Source organism: Maniola hyperantus, chromosome 20 (assembly GCF_902806685.2).
Source record: "Maniola hyperantus chromosome 20, iAphHyp1.2, whole genome shotgun sequence".
Classification (NCBI taxonomy): domain Eukaryota; kingdom Metazoa; phylum Arthropoda; class Insecta; order Lepidoptera; family Nymphalidae; genus Maniola; species Maniola hyperantus.
In genome coordinates, this window is record NC_048555.1 from 6,800,773 (window position 1) to 6,814,074 (window position 13,302).

General features: G+C 36.8%; 1 long non-coding RNA gene across 1 annotated transcript in view; it reads right to left on the reverse strand.

Annotated features, from left to right (window-relative positions):
- Positions 1-3,500: 3,500 nt before the first annotated feature.
- LOC138403717 (uncharacterized) overlaps positions 3,501-13,302 on the reverse strand; it is a 123,400-nt gene continuing 113,598 nt past the window's right edge. The window contains exon 3 of the long non-coding RNA XR_011237913.1: positions 3,501-3,932. This is a non-coding gene — a long non-coding RNA (uncharacterized lncRNA). The remainder of the gene's footprint in view (positions 3,933-13,302) is intronic.

Sequence of the window (13,302 nt, forward strand, 5' to 3'; positions counted from 1 at the left end):
TACAATTTGTTACCTGGAGGCCATCTTAAAAGTATTAGTATAAATACGGGTGTTTTGATGGTAGTTATTTCAGTCTCCTTCTTATTAAGTGTTCTCGGTGTTGGATAATTAGATGTTACGATAGCAATCGCGCTCTAATTAAATAGTTTGTTTTGTCATTTGTTTTTTTAGATTAAAACTCTCGAAAAACCTCTACACATTCCAATTATTCGTTAAAAATATTTTAATAATACCTAAATACCTAATAACTAAGCTTTGAGCTGATAAACGATAAACGAAGAAAGTTTCCTAACCGAATTGAGAATCGAACCCATTTTCTATTATTTGCAATAGGTAGCGAAATTGTATGTAAAACTTCTGTCTATTAGTGAACTCTATGATCGTAAAACAGTAAATATACTGTACTACGTAACCAACATTTGTGTAAACAACGATTTCAATACGCTTAGTATTGATACTTTGATTACAGTATAAAGTACATAAACAGTTATTACGTATTAAAACGTGTTTTACGAGGGGGATTTGTTCAGCCGGTAGCGGTTTGTCTTGAAATGTTTAAAATATGCGGAAGATATATTTTCGTATATTCTATAGTATTAACCTATTCATAAATAATTTTGCCCAATTCTTAAATAATTACCTAACAATATCTGAAAAAAAAAAGGTTTTATATTATAGACATTTATATAATTTGATTGTAAAACTCAATACAATTTTTTTTACTTTTAATTTAGATTTAAGTTTATTTAATGGAATTGTCTGTTATTATTATTCCTTCCATCTCATTTATTTTTATTGTTTTCAACGGTTTAAAAGAGCATAATACACTACAATTTTGGAATAATAATTGTTAACTAATGCATCTAGTACATCGTAGGGACTAAATTCGAATTGGATAGGTAACTTAAAAATCAAAATTGAAAATCTTGCTAGCAAAATTATACCACACTAAGCCTAAAGGTCTCTTTTTGCGTTTTTTGAGTTTTTAGAAAATACTCCCCAGACATTATTTCAACTATACATTAGAATACGAATATTTATATTAATATTAAAATTTTATTATTAAGCTTATTTTACACTACACATTATAATATTATAGTCCGGTCAATATTGGCGTTCCCAACAAAATTCAAATTTTTTAAAGTATTTAGTATTTAGTGATTGTAGGAACGACTATAATATAATTTATATAATATATTTATATACCGTAGTGTGAAATAAGCTTTAATATTTTAAAAGTGCCTTTTCAAGCAATTAGACGTCCATACTCTTTTAAGAACTGATGCTGCATGGTTAATTTTTTGCCTTTCATATAAAAAGTTATTGACATAAGGGTATTTTTTATCGCCAGCTCCTTAATTTATTTAAACATATTATTATCTAATTGCTTATTCACACTCTCACACAAGGTGACACGAGGCGAGACGTTCGAGTGGTCGTCGACCTCTCTTCGCCTTTCTTTTGATGTGTTTCAGTGAGAATGTACGTCAAACGTTATCGTTCGTGACCTTCATTTATAGAGCAAGATCCCGATAGAGCCAGACCTGCCTTATTTTCTGAGTAAAAAAATGTGTGGGACACAATTTCAAGGTACAGAGTATGAGGTGGTTGACACTAAAATGTATCTGGCAAATGTTTGGCCCCTACGATTGTTCTGCCTGCTTACAAAAACCATTGAAATTGTTCCCTGAATATCACATTATCTAAATATATAAAAGAAAAAGGTGACTGACTGACTGACTGATCTATCAACGCACAGCTCAAACTACTGGACGGATCGGGCTGAAATTTGGCATGCAGATAGCTATTATGACGTAGGCATCCGCTAAGAAAGGATTTCTGAAAATTCAACACCTAAGGGGGTGAAATTTGAGTAGTCCACGCGGATGAAGTCGCGAGCATAAGCTGGTGCGATTAACTTATTTTTTGCGTGCTATAAAGCGTCTGGCGCAAACTCGCAAATAACGACCCACGGAAGAAGTCTGGCAGTGGGTATAATCTGCACCCAGACTTTAATAAAAGTAAGTAATATTTCTACATACCTTTAGCAGCTGATATCTTTTAATTGCCTCCTGGCTCAACCTAACAAATATGCGAACGTTAAAGGTACAAACACTTCTCTATCGCACACATTTTGTTACTCAGAAAATAAGGACAGATGTGGCACTTAATTGGGATCTTGGTCTATTAGGGTATGATTCCGAACCACGCTGCACGCAGCAGTGCTGCCGCAACAGTGCTGTCACCAGCTGTCACAGTGCTGTCGCGGCACTACTGGTCCCCATACAATCTCTATAAGCTTATAGATAAGCTTATATGAGATTACATTAGCTAGGCAGCAATATTCCACTACGTTGCTGCCACGACATTGCTGCCTAGCTCGGAATGTAAACTCATATAAGCTTAAAGAGATTGAATGGGGACCAGTAGTGCCGCGACAGCACTGTTGCGGCAGCGCTGCTGCGTGCAGCGTGGTTCGGAATCATACCGTTACGTTTCGAAACGCCCTTACACATCATCTGTCATGTCTTTACCATGCGCTAATCATCGATGGCGCTAATGCATAAATGTATCTTCACCTAGGGAAACATATACTGCACCCGGAGTCCCTGGAAAGGCCAAGTAGCTGCTGTTGTTCCTGGCGCCAATCATCATTGGACGGGAACTGTAAAATGGGGGCGACCACAATAGATCGGCAACGGTCAACATGATACAGGGCCTGGAACAGCCCTGCACAGCCACAAACATCAAGAAGAAGAAGAATACCTCCACTTGCCACGAGTCACGTAAAGACTTGGGGTAATTACATACGACTACCGTACCGTAGTTTTTTTTCTTTGGAGAAGGAAATGTCCTCATGGATACCTGCTGTCTACTGGTAATGCCCGACTTCACTGTAGATGTTGTTTAGTGACCTACAAACTAAAAACCTCCTTGCACTTAGCATTTCATCAGGAAGGCAGCTGTTTGCTTAGGTTGTGGTTTTCTGACTATACCAACCATTCGTCTATTCACATATTTTCATTTTTTTTTTTTTTTTTTTTTTTTTTTTTTCATTATTCAGTTTATTAATTATGCATATATAGCGCAGCCCTCTTCATTCTCCAGCATTATAGGTATTATATTTTAGAGCTTAGCTAAATGGTTACCGTAGTAAAGATTTCAAAAATTCAAGTGAAAACTTCAAACTATGAAATAACAGTGTTTTGTTTGTAGTATCAAAAATTTCATATATGAGTTACACCCTCAACATTAGTTTAGTTTGTACATCTATCGGCACTGCAAGCACTGCGACATTAGCACCTTGAACTTTTTACCCGTCGCCCAATTGGAGAAGTTTTCACTACAAAAAGATACTTACGTGTGTCATCGTACTGAACACCATGGAATTCACTAAAGCACTTTTGTATCGCCAACGTGTTCCACGGGGTCGGGTCCCAGCACAGCAAGCCATCGAAGTATGCCTCGCAAAAATTGCCCGCTAAGTTCAAATTCTTTGCCAGGCATAGCTCCTCACTAGCGTTTTCGCCCACTCCCTCTGTGCCCTCCAAAGTGTGTAGGTCCTCCAGTTTGCCGAATTTAATTTCTTTTTGACTAGAAATTTGTACTTTGGCTTCTTCTTTGGTGTTTTCAGTTGTCACTATCACTTATCCTCACATTTATGTATTTATGTACCGGGATACTAGTTCTTCCATCGCGGGAGAAGTCGTTCAAGTGTTCTGCGCACCGCGGCTGAACGGAACGGATTCTGCGGAGCACTTTAGCGTCAGTTCGAATGTTACCATGATAAGATTGTTTGCGCGCGGCTTGTGTTCTAACTTATCAAGTGATAAGACACCCAGAGCAAACATCGGTAGTCTATAAGAGTATTTATGTATCGTGTAAGGAATTCTACTTTTTTCTTCAAATGTCTCCCAACTCGACCGTTTTACCTGCAACAAAAAAAAAATCTGTTAAAATAGACAGATATTTTATATTTTAAAATATCACGAGTGAACGTTGACTGGTAGAAGTGGTAGACAGTGCTATCTATATTCGATTGACTGACTGATCTATCAATTAGTATCACCGCACAACTCAAAGTAATGGACGGATGAGGCTGAATTTGGCGTGCATATAGCTACGTAGACATTCGCTAAGAAAGGATTTTTGAAAATTCAATCTCTAGAGAGGTAAAACAAGGGTTCGAAATTTGTGAAGTCCACGCGGACGAAGACGCGGGAATAAGCTGTTTCCAGTCTTGCTTACATTAATAAAAAGGAAAAATACATTCAAAAACCGAAATACTATAACCGCTTGTGACTTTAGAATAGCAATTTATTTAAATAAATATTGAATGTTGATTTGAAACAGTCAAATGTTCTCAAACGGAGATAAGTTGATAAAAACAGATAACGTCCGTCATTTCAAGGGTCCAAAACAAAAATTCGGAGGAGGCGGTACCAGAAGGTACCATCGTAACTTTTATCCGCTGCTATATATGAAAAAATTCGTCGCACCCCGATGACATCATTATGGCAGAGTTTAGGGGCCTCGATGGTCCATTCTGCCTTTGCTACTCATATTATTTAAATTAGATTTTACGCGTAGCTTCGTTCGCGTAGACTTTGACAGATCATTGCATCTGGTTTATTAAAAAACTATAGTTTATTGTCCTGCAATTAATTTTTCTGAAATTGGATACAGAGATAGCTTGCATCCTGCATAGATAACTTTCTATCGGAACCCTCCGGAAAATCGGAGAGTCCCCACTGGATTAAAAAAAAACCGGCCAAGTGCGAGTCAGACTCTTGTACCTAGGGTTCCGTACTGTACAGTCGTACAGTCTACAGTCCTACTTTTGCGACATTTTGCGCGGTAAATAAAAAACCACTGTACATAAACTTAAAAATAAATCTGTTTCAGAATCTACAGGTAAAGCCCTTGCATATGATACCCACTTGGTATTGTAATCTTACTTTGAAAGTTGAAAATAGGTACTAATTATTTTTTCATGAACACATTTTTTTGTGATGTAAGCACATATTCACGGTTTTCGGATTTATTCCTTTACTTGTGCTATAAGACCTACCTATCTGCCAAATTTCATGATTCTATTGCGGAATTTTGTTATAAAAGGTTATACCCATTCCCACAAAAGACTTTTGGACTTTCCGAAGGCGGAGCGTAGGAGTCGCAAGCTTATTATGGTTTTTAGTTAGCCTATTATGTAGATGACCTATTTTCTTGTAACTAAGAATATTTTGTTTTACAAAAATCATGTTACTGTAAATATATTGAGAGCTTACTGTAAGGAGACCTATTTCCTTAAACTTCTCTCGAAGGGAATCGCGTGGTTTTAAGTTATAATTAATTAATTAGTAGTAGTAGGTACACCATTGACGTAGGATAGAGGTGTACTCTTCGGTGAATTTATTGATTGCTGTGTAAAAAATTCACCGAATGAGCACAAAAGATTCATTACACAAAGTAAAACTTGACATTACGTAAAAATGAATGACAAAAGTCTTTATTATTAGTTGGTTTTCCCTTTTGTCTTTTGTATACAAACAGGCCAATGAACCGCAACGAAAATGACAATAAAGAAAAGTAAACATGGCACTTATTTCTATTTGCAGTGTGTAACTGACTTTATACGGCGCCTTAGGTCTATTGACTTTCCTTAACCTATAAAAACGACGTGATAGCGTTTCACAGCACACATTAAATTACGACGCTTAAATTATAGCTGTTGTACGTACAAGAGACGTGCAAGCCGTTGATAGATCGACTGTGAATCGTTTGTGTCTATTTAGTAAGTACCGTATTATGAGACAATAGGTTATACACTTCGTGGTCCTAAGTATGACTTGCTACAATTAATTATCCAGTGAAAGATACACCACAGAATGGACGTGAGACGAAGAAGGACTGCCTGGCTAAAAAAACTGCATCAGTGGTTCAATAAAATCACCTGTAGGTCGATTTCGTAAAACCTGCATCACTCATTATTACAATCTTAATTGTTGTGATTGGCTGAATTTATACGATTCTTGTTGCAACAATGCATTGTAACCATTAGTGAGCGAGCGTCAACCAATCAGAGGTGATTGCGATCGTGACGTTGTAGCTGTCATTCTACCGCAATCGAAGCACGATCACTATTTACGTTACCACAATGATCAATAATTGAAGTTGCCACAACGATTGCCGATCTTCGTTAGGAGATGCCCGTTTCCATTAATCATATCCTAATGGTAGAGTTTTTCTTGGGATAGTAATGTTGTAGGTTCATTAAATCTTACTCATACGACTTGACTAAGAACTCAATTCTTAGGTTTATCGATTAATTATAACATGTATGATAACATGTTAGTGATAATAATCGGACTGAATTACGGTTTAAAACAAATTTGGAACTTTGGAGGTCACCCATTTAGTTACCGTATTGGATCAACGTTGTTTAACCACCGCAAATCGACTGATAATAAGCGATCTCACAATTGGGCCACATGTCCCTCAAATAAATATACTTACAAATCATCATCATCATCAACCGATAGACGTCCACAGCTGGACAGAGATCTCTAGTATTGATCTCTTGACTCGTCTGATGTCGTCCGTCCACTTAGTGGGGAGTCTTCCAACGCTGCGCCTTCCGGTGCGAGGTCGCCATTCCAGCACCTTGAGACCCCAACGTCTATCGGTTTTCCGCACTGTGTCCTGCCCGTTGCCACTTCAGCTTTGCAACCCGTTGAGCTACGTCGGTTACTCTAGTTCTCCTACGGATCTCCTCATTTTTGATTTGATCACGTAGAGAAACTCCAAGCATAGCTCTCTCCATCGCCCATTGAGTGACTCTGAGCTTTTTTTTATATGAGGCTTATAGTTAGCGACCATGTCTCGGATCAACATGTCATTACTGGCCTTACTGGCATATAAAACGGCAAATAAATATAAATAAACAAAATACTGTTACACTTATGAAATCTTGAAAAACCTAAATAACTAATTTTGAAAACGTAAAACAAACAACGGTCCTAAGTGACAAGACAAAAAATCAACATAGCCTAGTAAAACGGGAATTGAACGTCTCATTTAAGATAATGGCTGCAGCACGTAATTGCATTATTCAGTGAACAATGCGGAATGGGGGAAAACAAAACAATCTTCATTCAGCTTCAGGCACTCTCGCTTGAATTTAATCTAGATTTGTGAAATTTTTACCTCCACTCTATATCGTAAAAGTCAGACCGACTTTCCTGTTGTAATATATCAGCTGTGTTTTCGGGTAGAGCACTTGCAGTTAGGTGGTTACTGTGTAACATTATGTGTAGGTACCTGCTTTGAAATTTGGGCGTATGGTATAGAATATAAATTATTATTATAGTAGGGTACCTATTACGATATACCTATAGGAATAGAATAGAATATGTTTTATTCAAGTGAACTTTTTACAAGTGCTTTTGAATCGTCAGGTAGTTTTAATTTACCACTGGTTCGGAATGCCGGAAGGAGTAATAGTTAGTATTCCGTTCTGTGGTATAGGTGAGAGTGCAGTTTCTAAAGAACTAATTTCTGTAGAGCTAGACCATTTCTCGTTCGTCCAAGCCTAACACAACATTTCCCTTTTCGTGGCCTGCCTGTGCATTGCGTAGTAGATATAACTTAATCATCCATGAGAGTAACTGCATGCGGTGATGTTTCAATTCACCGAAGAATTCCTCATCCTATTTCTTTGGTGAATTAAAATTCAGTATTTATTAGTAGAGACGCTTTGACTGAGAAAGACTATTTACTACGCTCAAGCCATATTAGCCAATGTGCTCATAGAACAAATCTGTGCCGTGACTAGTAGGTACCTATAATATATTAGTATCCCTTTAGTATCTTCGACCTAATCCTCGTCCATAAATCGATCGGCTGCGGTCAACGTAAGGTAAGCTGTTCACGATTTACACGCTACAGAGAATCCTTTGATCTTTACTACAGACATTTAGCTAGGTATAGCTAAAGAATAGGCAGATGATGCCGTCGTGCGGCATGCTTACGAGCAAATCTAAAATAGCACAGGATTTTTTTTGCTACAGGTAGATTTTACAGGTGGACTTGGGAGCCTATCGCGTTATTACCCCAAAAAAGCTGCTACTACTGTCAATAATAGGAAGAAGTTACGACTTTCAGAAATGCGATACAATACGATGCAGAGAGAAAGAGAGAGATGCTGGCTCAAAATTAATAGAATAAAGAATTGAGAAAATCTTAACTATTTTTGGTAGAATTCAAATAATGTCATTATTTGAGTGGATCATGTTATTTTCAGATATTTTCATGAAATGCGGATACATTTTTAAATGTACGGGCAATTTAATCCGTTAACATTTTCCTGGTTAATGATCGCAGTGTTAACACACTCTGTATGCTAATTCGATATTATTTAAAACCGATCAGTGTTTAAATTGTATGTTGATACAGGAAATACATACATATATCGGAAATACAAAAGTGTTCTCTTATATTTTGGGAAATCTGTTAGGGCAACATATTGTGGTTATAATTCTGTTTTGTATATAATCTCTAAATTCTCTAAACTTAACTAAATTGACGGGTTGGAATTTCACAATTTCTAAATTTCTGGTCTGGTCTGGTGAGAGGCTTCGTCCGTGGTTAGTTATTTTTGTTGCTCATGAATTTCATTGTGTTGGAAATTGTATACACGGTAGGGCAGTTGGACAAATAACTATTGGGACGTTGTAAACTTAATCAGATATATAGATTTGTTTAGAAAGCCATTTTCCCTTGGGGCAAATATAAGTCTGATACATGGGTCCCCTTGGTATTGTACAAATGTATTGGACATATAATACGGGGCTGGGATAAAGGGTTGACAGCAGTTAGACAATTTTTCTACACCACTGCGCTTCTTCCAAAGCACCTAAAATATTGTATCTCGAAAAAGTTCCTCTTTTATATCCGCGAGTGATAGTAAAGAACTAAGAATCATCATCATCATCATCATCAACTGATAGACGTCCACTGCTGGAAATAGATCTCTTGTCTCTTCTACACGCCACGGTCTCGCGACGCATGAATCCAGCGGCGTTGGGGTTCCAAGGTGCTAGAATGGCGACGGATGATATCAGACGAGTCACAGGGAGCCGCTGGAACTATTCTTTGTTGAAAATAAACAAAACTAAAGAAATAAAATTCTATGCTCGAATTCTAAATTGATACCGTAGAACTGAGCAGAAAAAGCGAGCGAACAGTGCAGATTTGAAGCCATACATTTTATAGAAAACCGGCCAAGTGCAAGTCAGACTCGCGCACCGAGGGTTCCGTACTACAGTCGTATTTTTTCTACATTTTGTACGATAAATCAAAAACTATCTAATAAAAATAAATAAAAATCTGTTTTAGAAGGTAAAGCCCTTTCATAATATTATAATACTCCACTTGGTGCATATTAATATTACTTTGAAAGTATATAATATAAAAATACCACCTAATTATTTTTTGTGCGTGAACACATTTTAATTTTTTGTGTGATGTAAGTTGTAACTGCAAATTCACGGTTTTTGAATTTTTTCCCTTACGTGTACTATAAGACCTACCTGCCAAATTTCATGATTCTCGGTCTACGGGAAGTACCCTGTAGGTCTCTTGACAATCACGACAGGCAGACAGACAGACAGACAACGAAGTGATCCTATAAAGGTGTCTTTTTTCTTTTGAGGTACGAAACCTTAAAATAGTATAGAGGCAAAAATCTCAGCGGACGCTAACCATTTTGAGGCACCAACGAATCACAAATGAAACTATGTTTTTTAATTCAATTTCGAATGTTTTTTGAAACGTTGTCGAATTAAATTTCGAAAGTTTTTTGAAAACATGTTTGTGATTGGTTGGTGACTCAAAATTGTTAACGCCCACTCAGATTATTGCCTCTAGCATTTGTATGGGAATACGTTATCAGATAGAGCACTATTACTAACTTCTTTCTGGGGATAGGGTATAGGTAGTTTTATTATATTTAGAACTTTACCTATAAAATTGCAATTTGAAAGCCAAGAATGTTTCCATACATGTGTAAACTACAGAAAGATTTTATTATGAAACTTAGGCCAAGAAATGCCAATAGCAGTAGTTTTTATTCTCCTCACGTATATTTTTTCTTTGCCAATGCGGCGAAATGTGTCCTTCGATTGTATTTAGCATTTTTATTATTATTTGTTCTTTCTACTGTTTGACTTTCAGACTTTATTAGACATCTCTTGGCACATAAATAAGTTTCTGAAGTATCTTATAGTTTTATTATATTAATTGATACTCTATCTCTCAATAGAATGTTATGGTAAATCAGACTTCACCATGATCTAAGTATATTGTCAATAATTTAAACGTCACCCCTCGAAACCTTTTTTTGCTACGGCGTTACTGTAAATAAATTATATTGATCGACCTGGATATCTACTCATCTTCTGTCGTTGCGTTTTGCAAACCATGTGCCTCGAATGAACTCATTACCAGTTCAACTTCGCCACCCGTTGAGCGATGTTGGTTGCTCTGGTTCTCCTATGGTTTTCTAATTTGATCACGTAGAGATACTCCCAATACCTATAGCTCTCTCTAATGCCCACTAAGTGACTCTGAGCAAGAAAGATCAGATTCACCCAGCGGGCGATAGACCGATTAGGGCTGAGGCCCATAGTTAACAACCATGTCTCGGGTCTATATACTACAAGGTTATGCTCGCGACTTTGTCCGCATTTAACCTACTTAGGGGTGGAATTTCGAAAAATCCTTTCCCAATGGATACCTACTCTTTACAAAGACCTCACCTTCCAAATTTCATTCTCTAGGACCAACGGTTTAGGCTGTGCCTTGATATATAAGGCAGTCAATCAGTCAGGACTTTGAAATTTTATATATATACAGATGTCATCACCTGGTACCACGCACTGTTTGAATATGCCTAAAAATACTGGTAGGGCTCATTAGATGGGTGCATAATAAATTATTAAAAACACACATGAAAATTCAAAACTAACAGCCGCACTCAGAGTCGCTTAATCGTTACTTAGGTTTAGTTAAGATGACACAGAGATGATTTATATCTCTCACATAAATCTGTCTCGATTTAACTCAATTTTAAGTAACGACTAGCGGCTCTGAGTGCGACTGTTAGACTACTTACTTAAATAAAGAATATTCTGAAGAATAGGTATACAAGTAATTATACCTATATTTTCCAAAGTCTTCTACGACAGGAGGACAGCGATAAGATTTTCTGAAACTTCAGTATTTCTGCCGATATATTAGGTATATATATATTCAATAAGCTTATACTAATAATGTTGCTCAAACTCATCTAAACTCATGTTTGTACTTTAATTAGGCCGACTCTCAACACATATATTAAGTAGTCTCTAACTTCTAAGTATCTCCGTCCCAAAGAAAGTCACGTTTTTGTAAAGAAGATTTTACGTATGCCGTCCTTTTGAAGTACTCAAGGATACCCTCTCAAATATCAGAATTATTTCTCAGTTACAAATAAAAATTGGTGCACCGCCTTTATCCATACTTCCATACTAACATTATAAATGCGAAAGTGTGTCTGTACACCTGTTTACACCCTTAGGGGTTGAATTTTCAAAAATCCTTTCTTAGCGGATGCCTTCTTCATAATAGCTAGCTGCATGCCAGATTTCAGTAGTTTGAGCTGTGCGTTGATAGATCAGTCAGTCAGTCACCTATTCCTGTTATATATTTAGATAACCATCGCACTGAGAAGTCATAATGGACGATGTCCGACATAATGAGGGCGTACAAGGAAACGGGGTGATTACAAGGGACGAGAGTGACGACATTGTACACGCAATATATCTTGACGAACATAATACGCCTGCCGGGGTTAAGGAGATCTTTGTATCTCAAGCATGCTACGTTACGTAGGCACGCGAGTAGATATATAACTCATGTGACGTAGTAGGTAATATCATACTATCCTTGCTATGAATGTATAATTACTACATCAAGCTATTTGCACTGTTTCATAACTGTTACATAATTTCTTTTCTATTTTATAACTAGCTGCCCCGGCGAACTTCGTACCGCCTAACAGTCGATTCGAATTTTTTAAAGTTTTCTCTCCGTAAGAACCATCCTCGGACTGAAGTACGGAATATTATAAAAAAACATATGAGCGAAATCGGTTCAGCTGTTCTCGAGATTTGCGATCAGCAACACATTTAGCGATTCATTTTTATAATATTATAATTATAGAGATAAGTAGTTATATACTTAGTTAGTAAAAAGCTGTAATAGCGTAGTGGTTGAGACGTCAGCTTCCTACTCAAAGGGTTTGGGTTTCGACTTTTCGAGCCCATGCACCGCTAAGTTTTCGGAGTTATGCGTGTCAAAGTCAAAGTCAGATAATTTACTCAAAATAGGTGCATTATACGCATACTTTTTGATTGTCAATTGTTGGATTTGTAAGATAGTAATATCAATACGTAAACTTAAAATTAAAGCTAGTTCTGTGTCTTTAGCAATTAAGTAGATCTACTTAATTGCTAAAGACATAAGTACCTAGTATCTATACTAGGTACCTATCACTTGCTTTAACGTTCAGAAAAAACACAGTGAAGAAACCTGTATGCCAGTGTTTTTAAAGGTGTGTGAAGTATGCCAATCGTAATGGTCAGTGTGGTGGACTATAGACCAAACCCTTCTGTTGTGAGAGGAGAGTCGTCCTCAGTAGTGAGCCAGAGATGGGTTAGGATTGTGTATTGAGGACTGAGTCCAAGCACTGTCTGTAAAAATTAATAATTTTCCTATATTCAAATAAACGTTTATTTGTTGAAGGAAGTTAGAATGAAATCCAAACATTGCCATAACATTTCAAATACCTAACTTAACATAATAGCTTGTAAAGGAAATTGTCCTACTTACTTAGATACCTTCATTAGATACTTATTGTATAGAATTCAAAATGACTTCGAATTCAAACCAGACTAGCTATCGGAATTCCATTTACCTATTTACGGGGCATGTCTTTATGGACTGCATTTACATATCGTTAAACTAAGTGTTATATCAGTAAGGAAACAGAGTATTTAATTTGTTACTGAAGACTAGTTTACGTGCTCAATACTTTATTAACATAACTTCTTCACACACTTTTTAGAACATTATGGAGAATTATCAGGCATGCAGGTTTCCTTACGATGATTTCCTTCACCGTTAAAGCAAGTGATATTTAATTTCTTAAACGCACGTAACTCCGAAAAGTTTGTGGTGCATGCCCGACCTCCCGAATAGAAG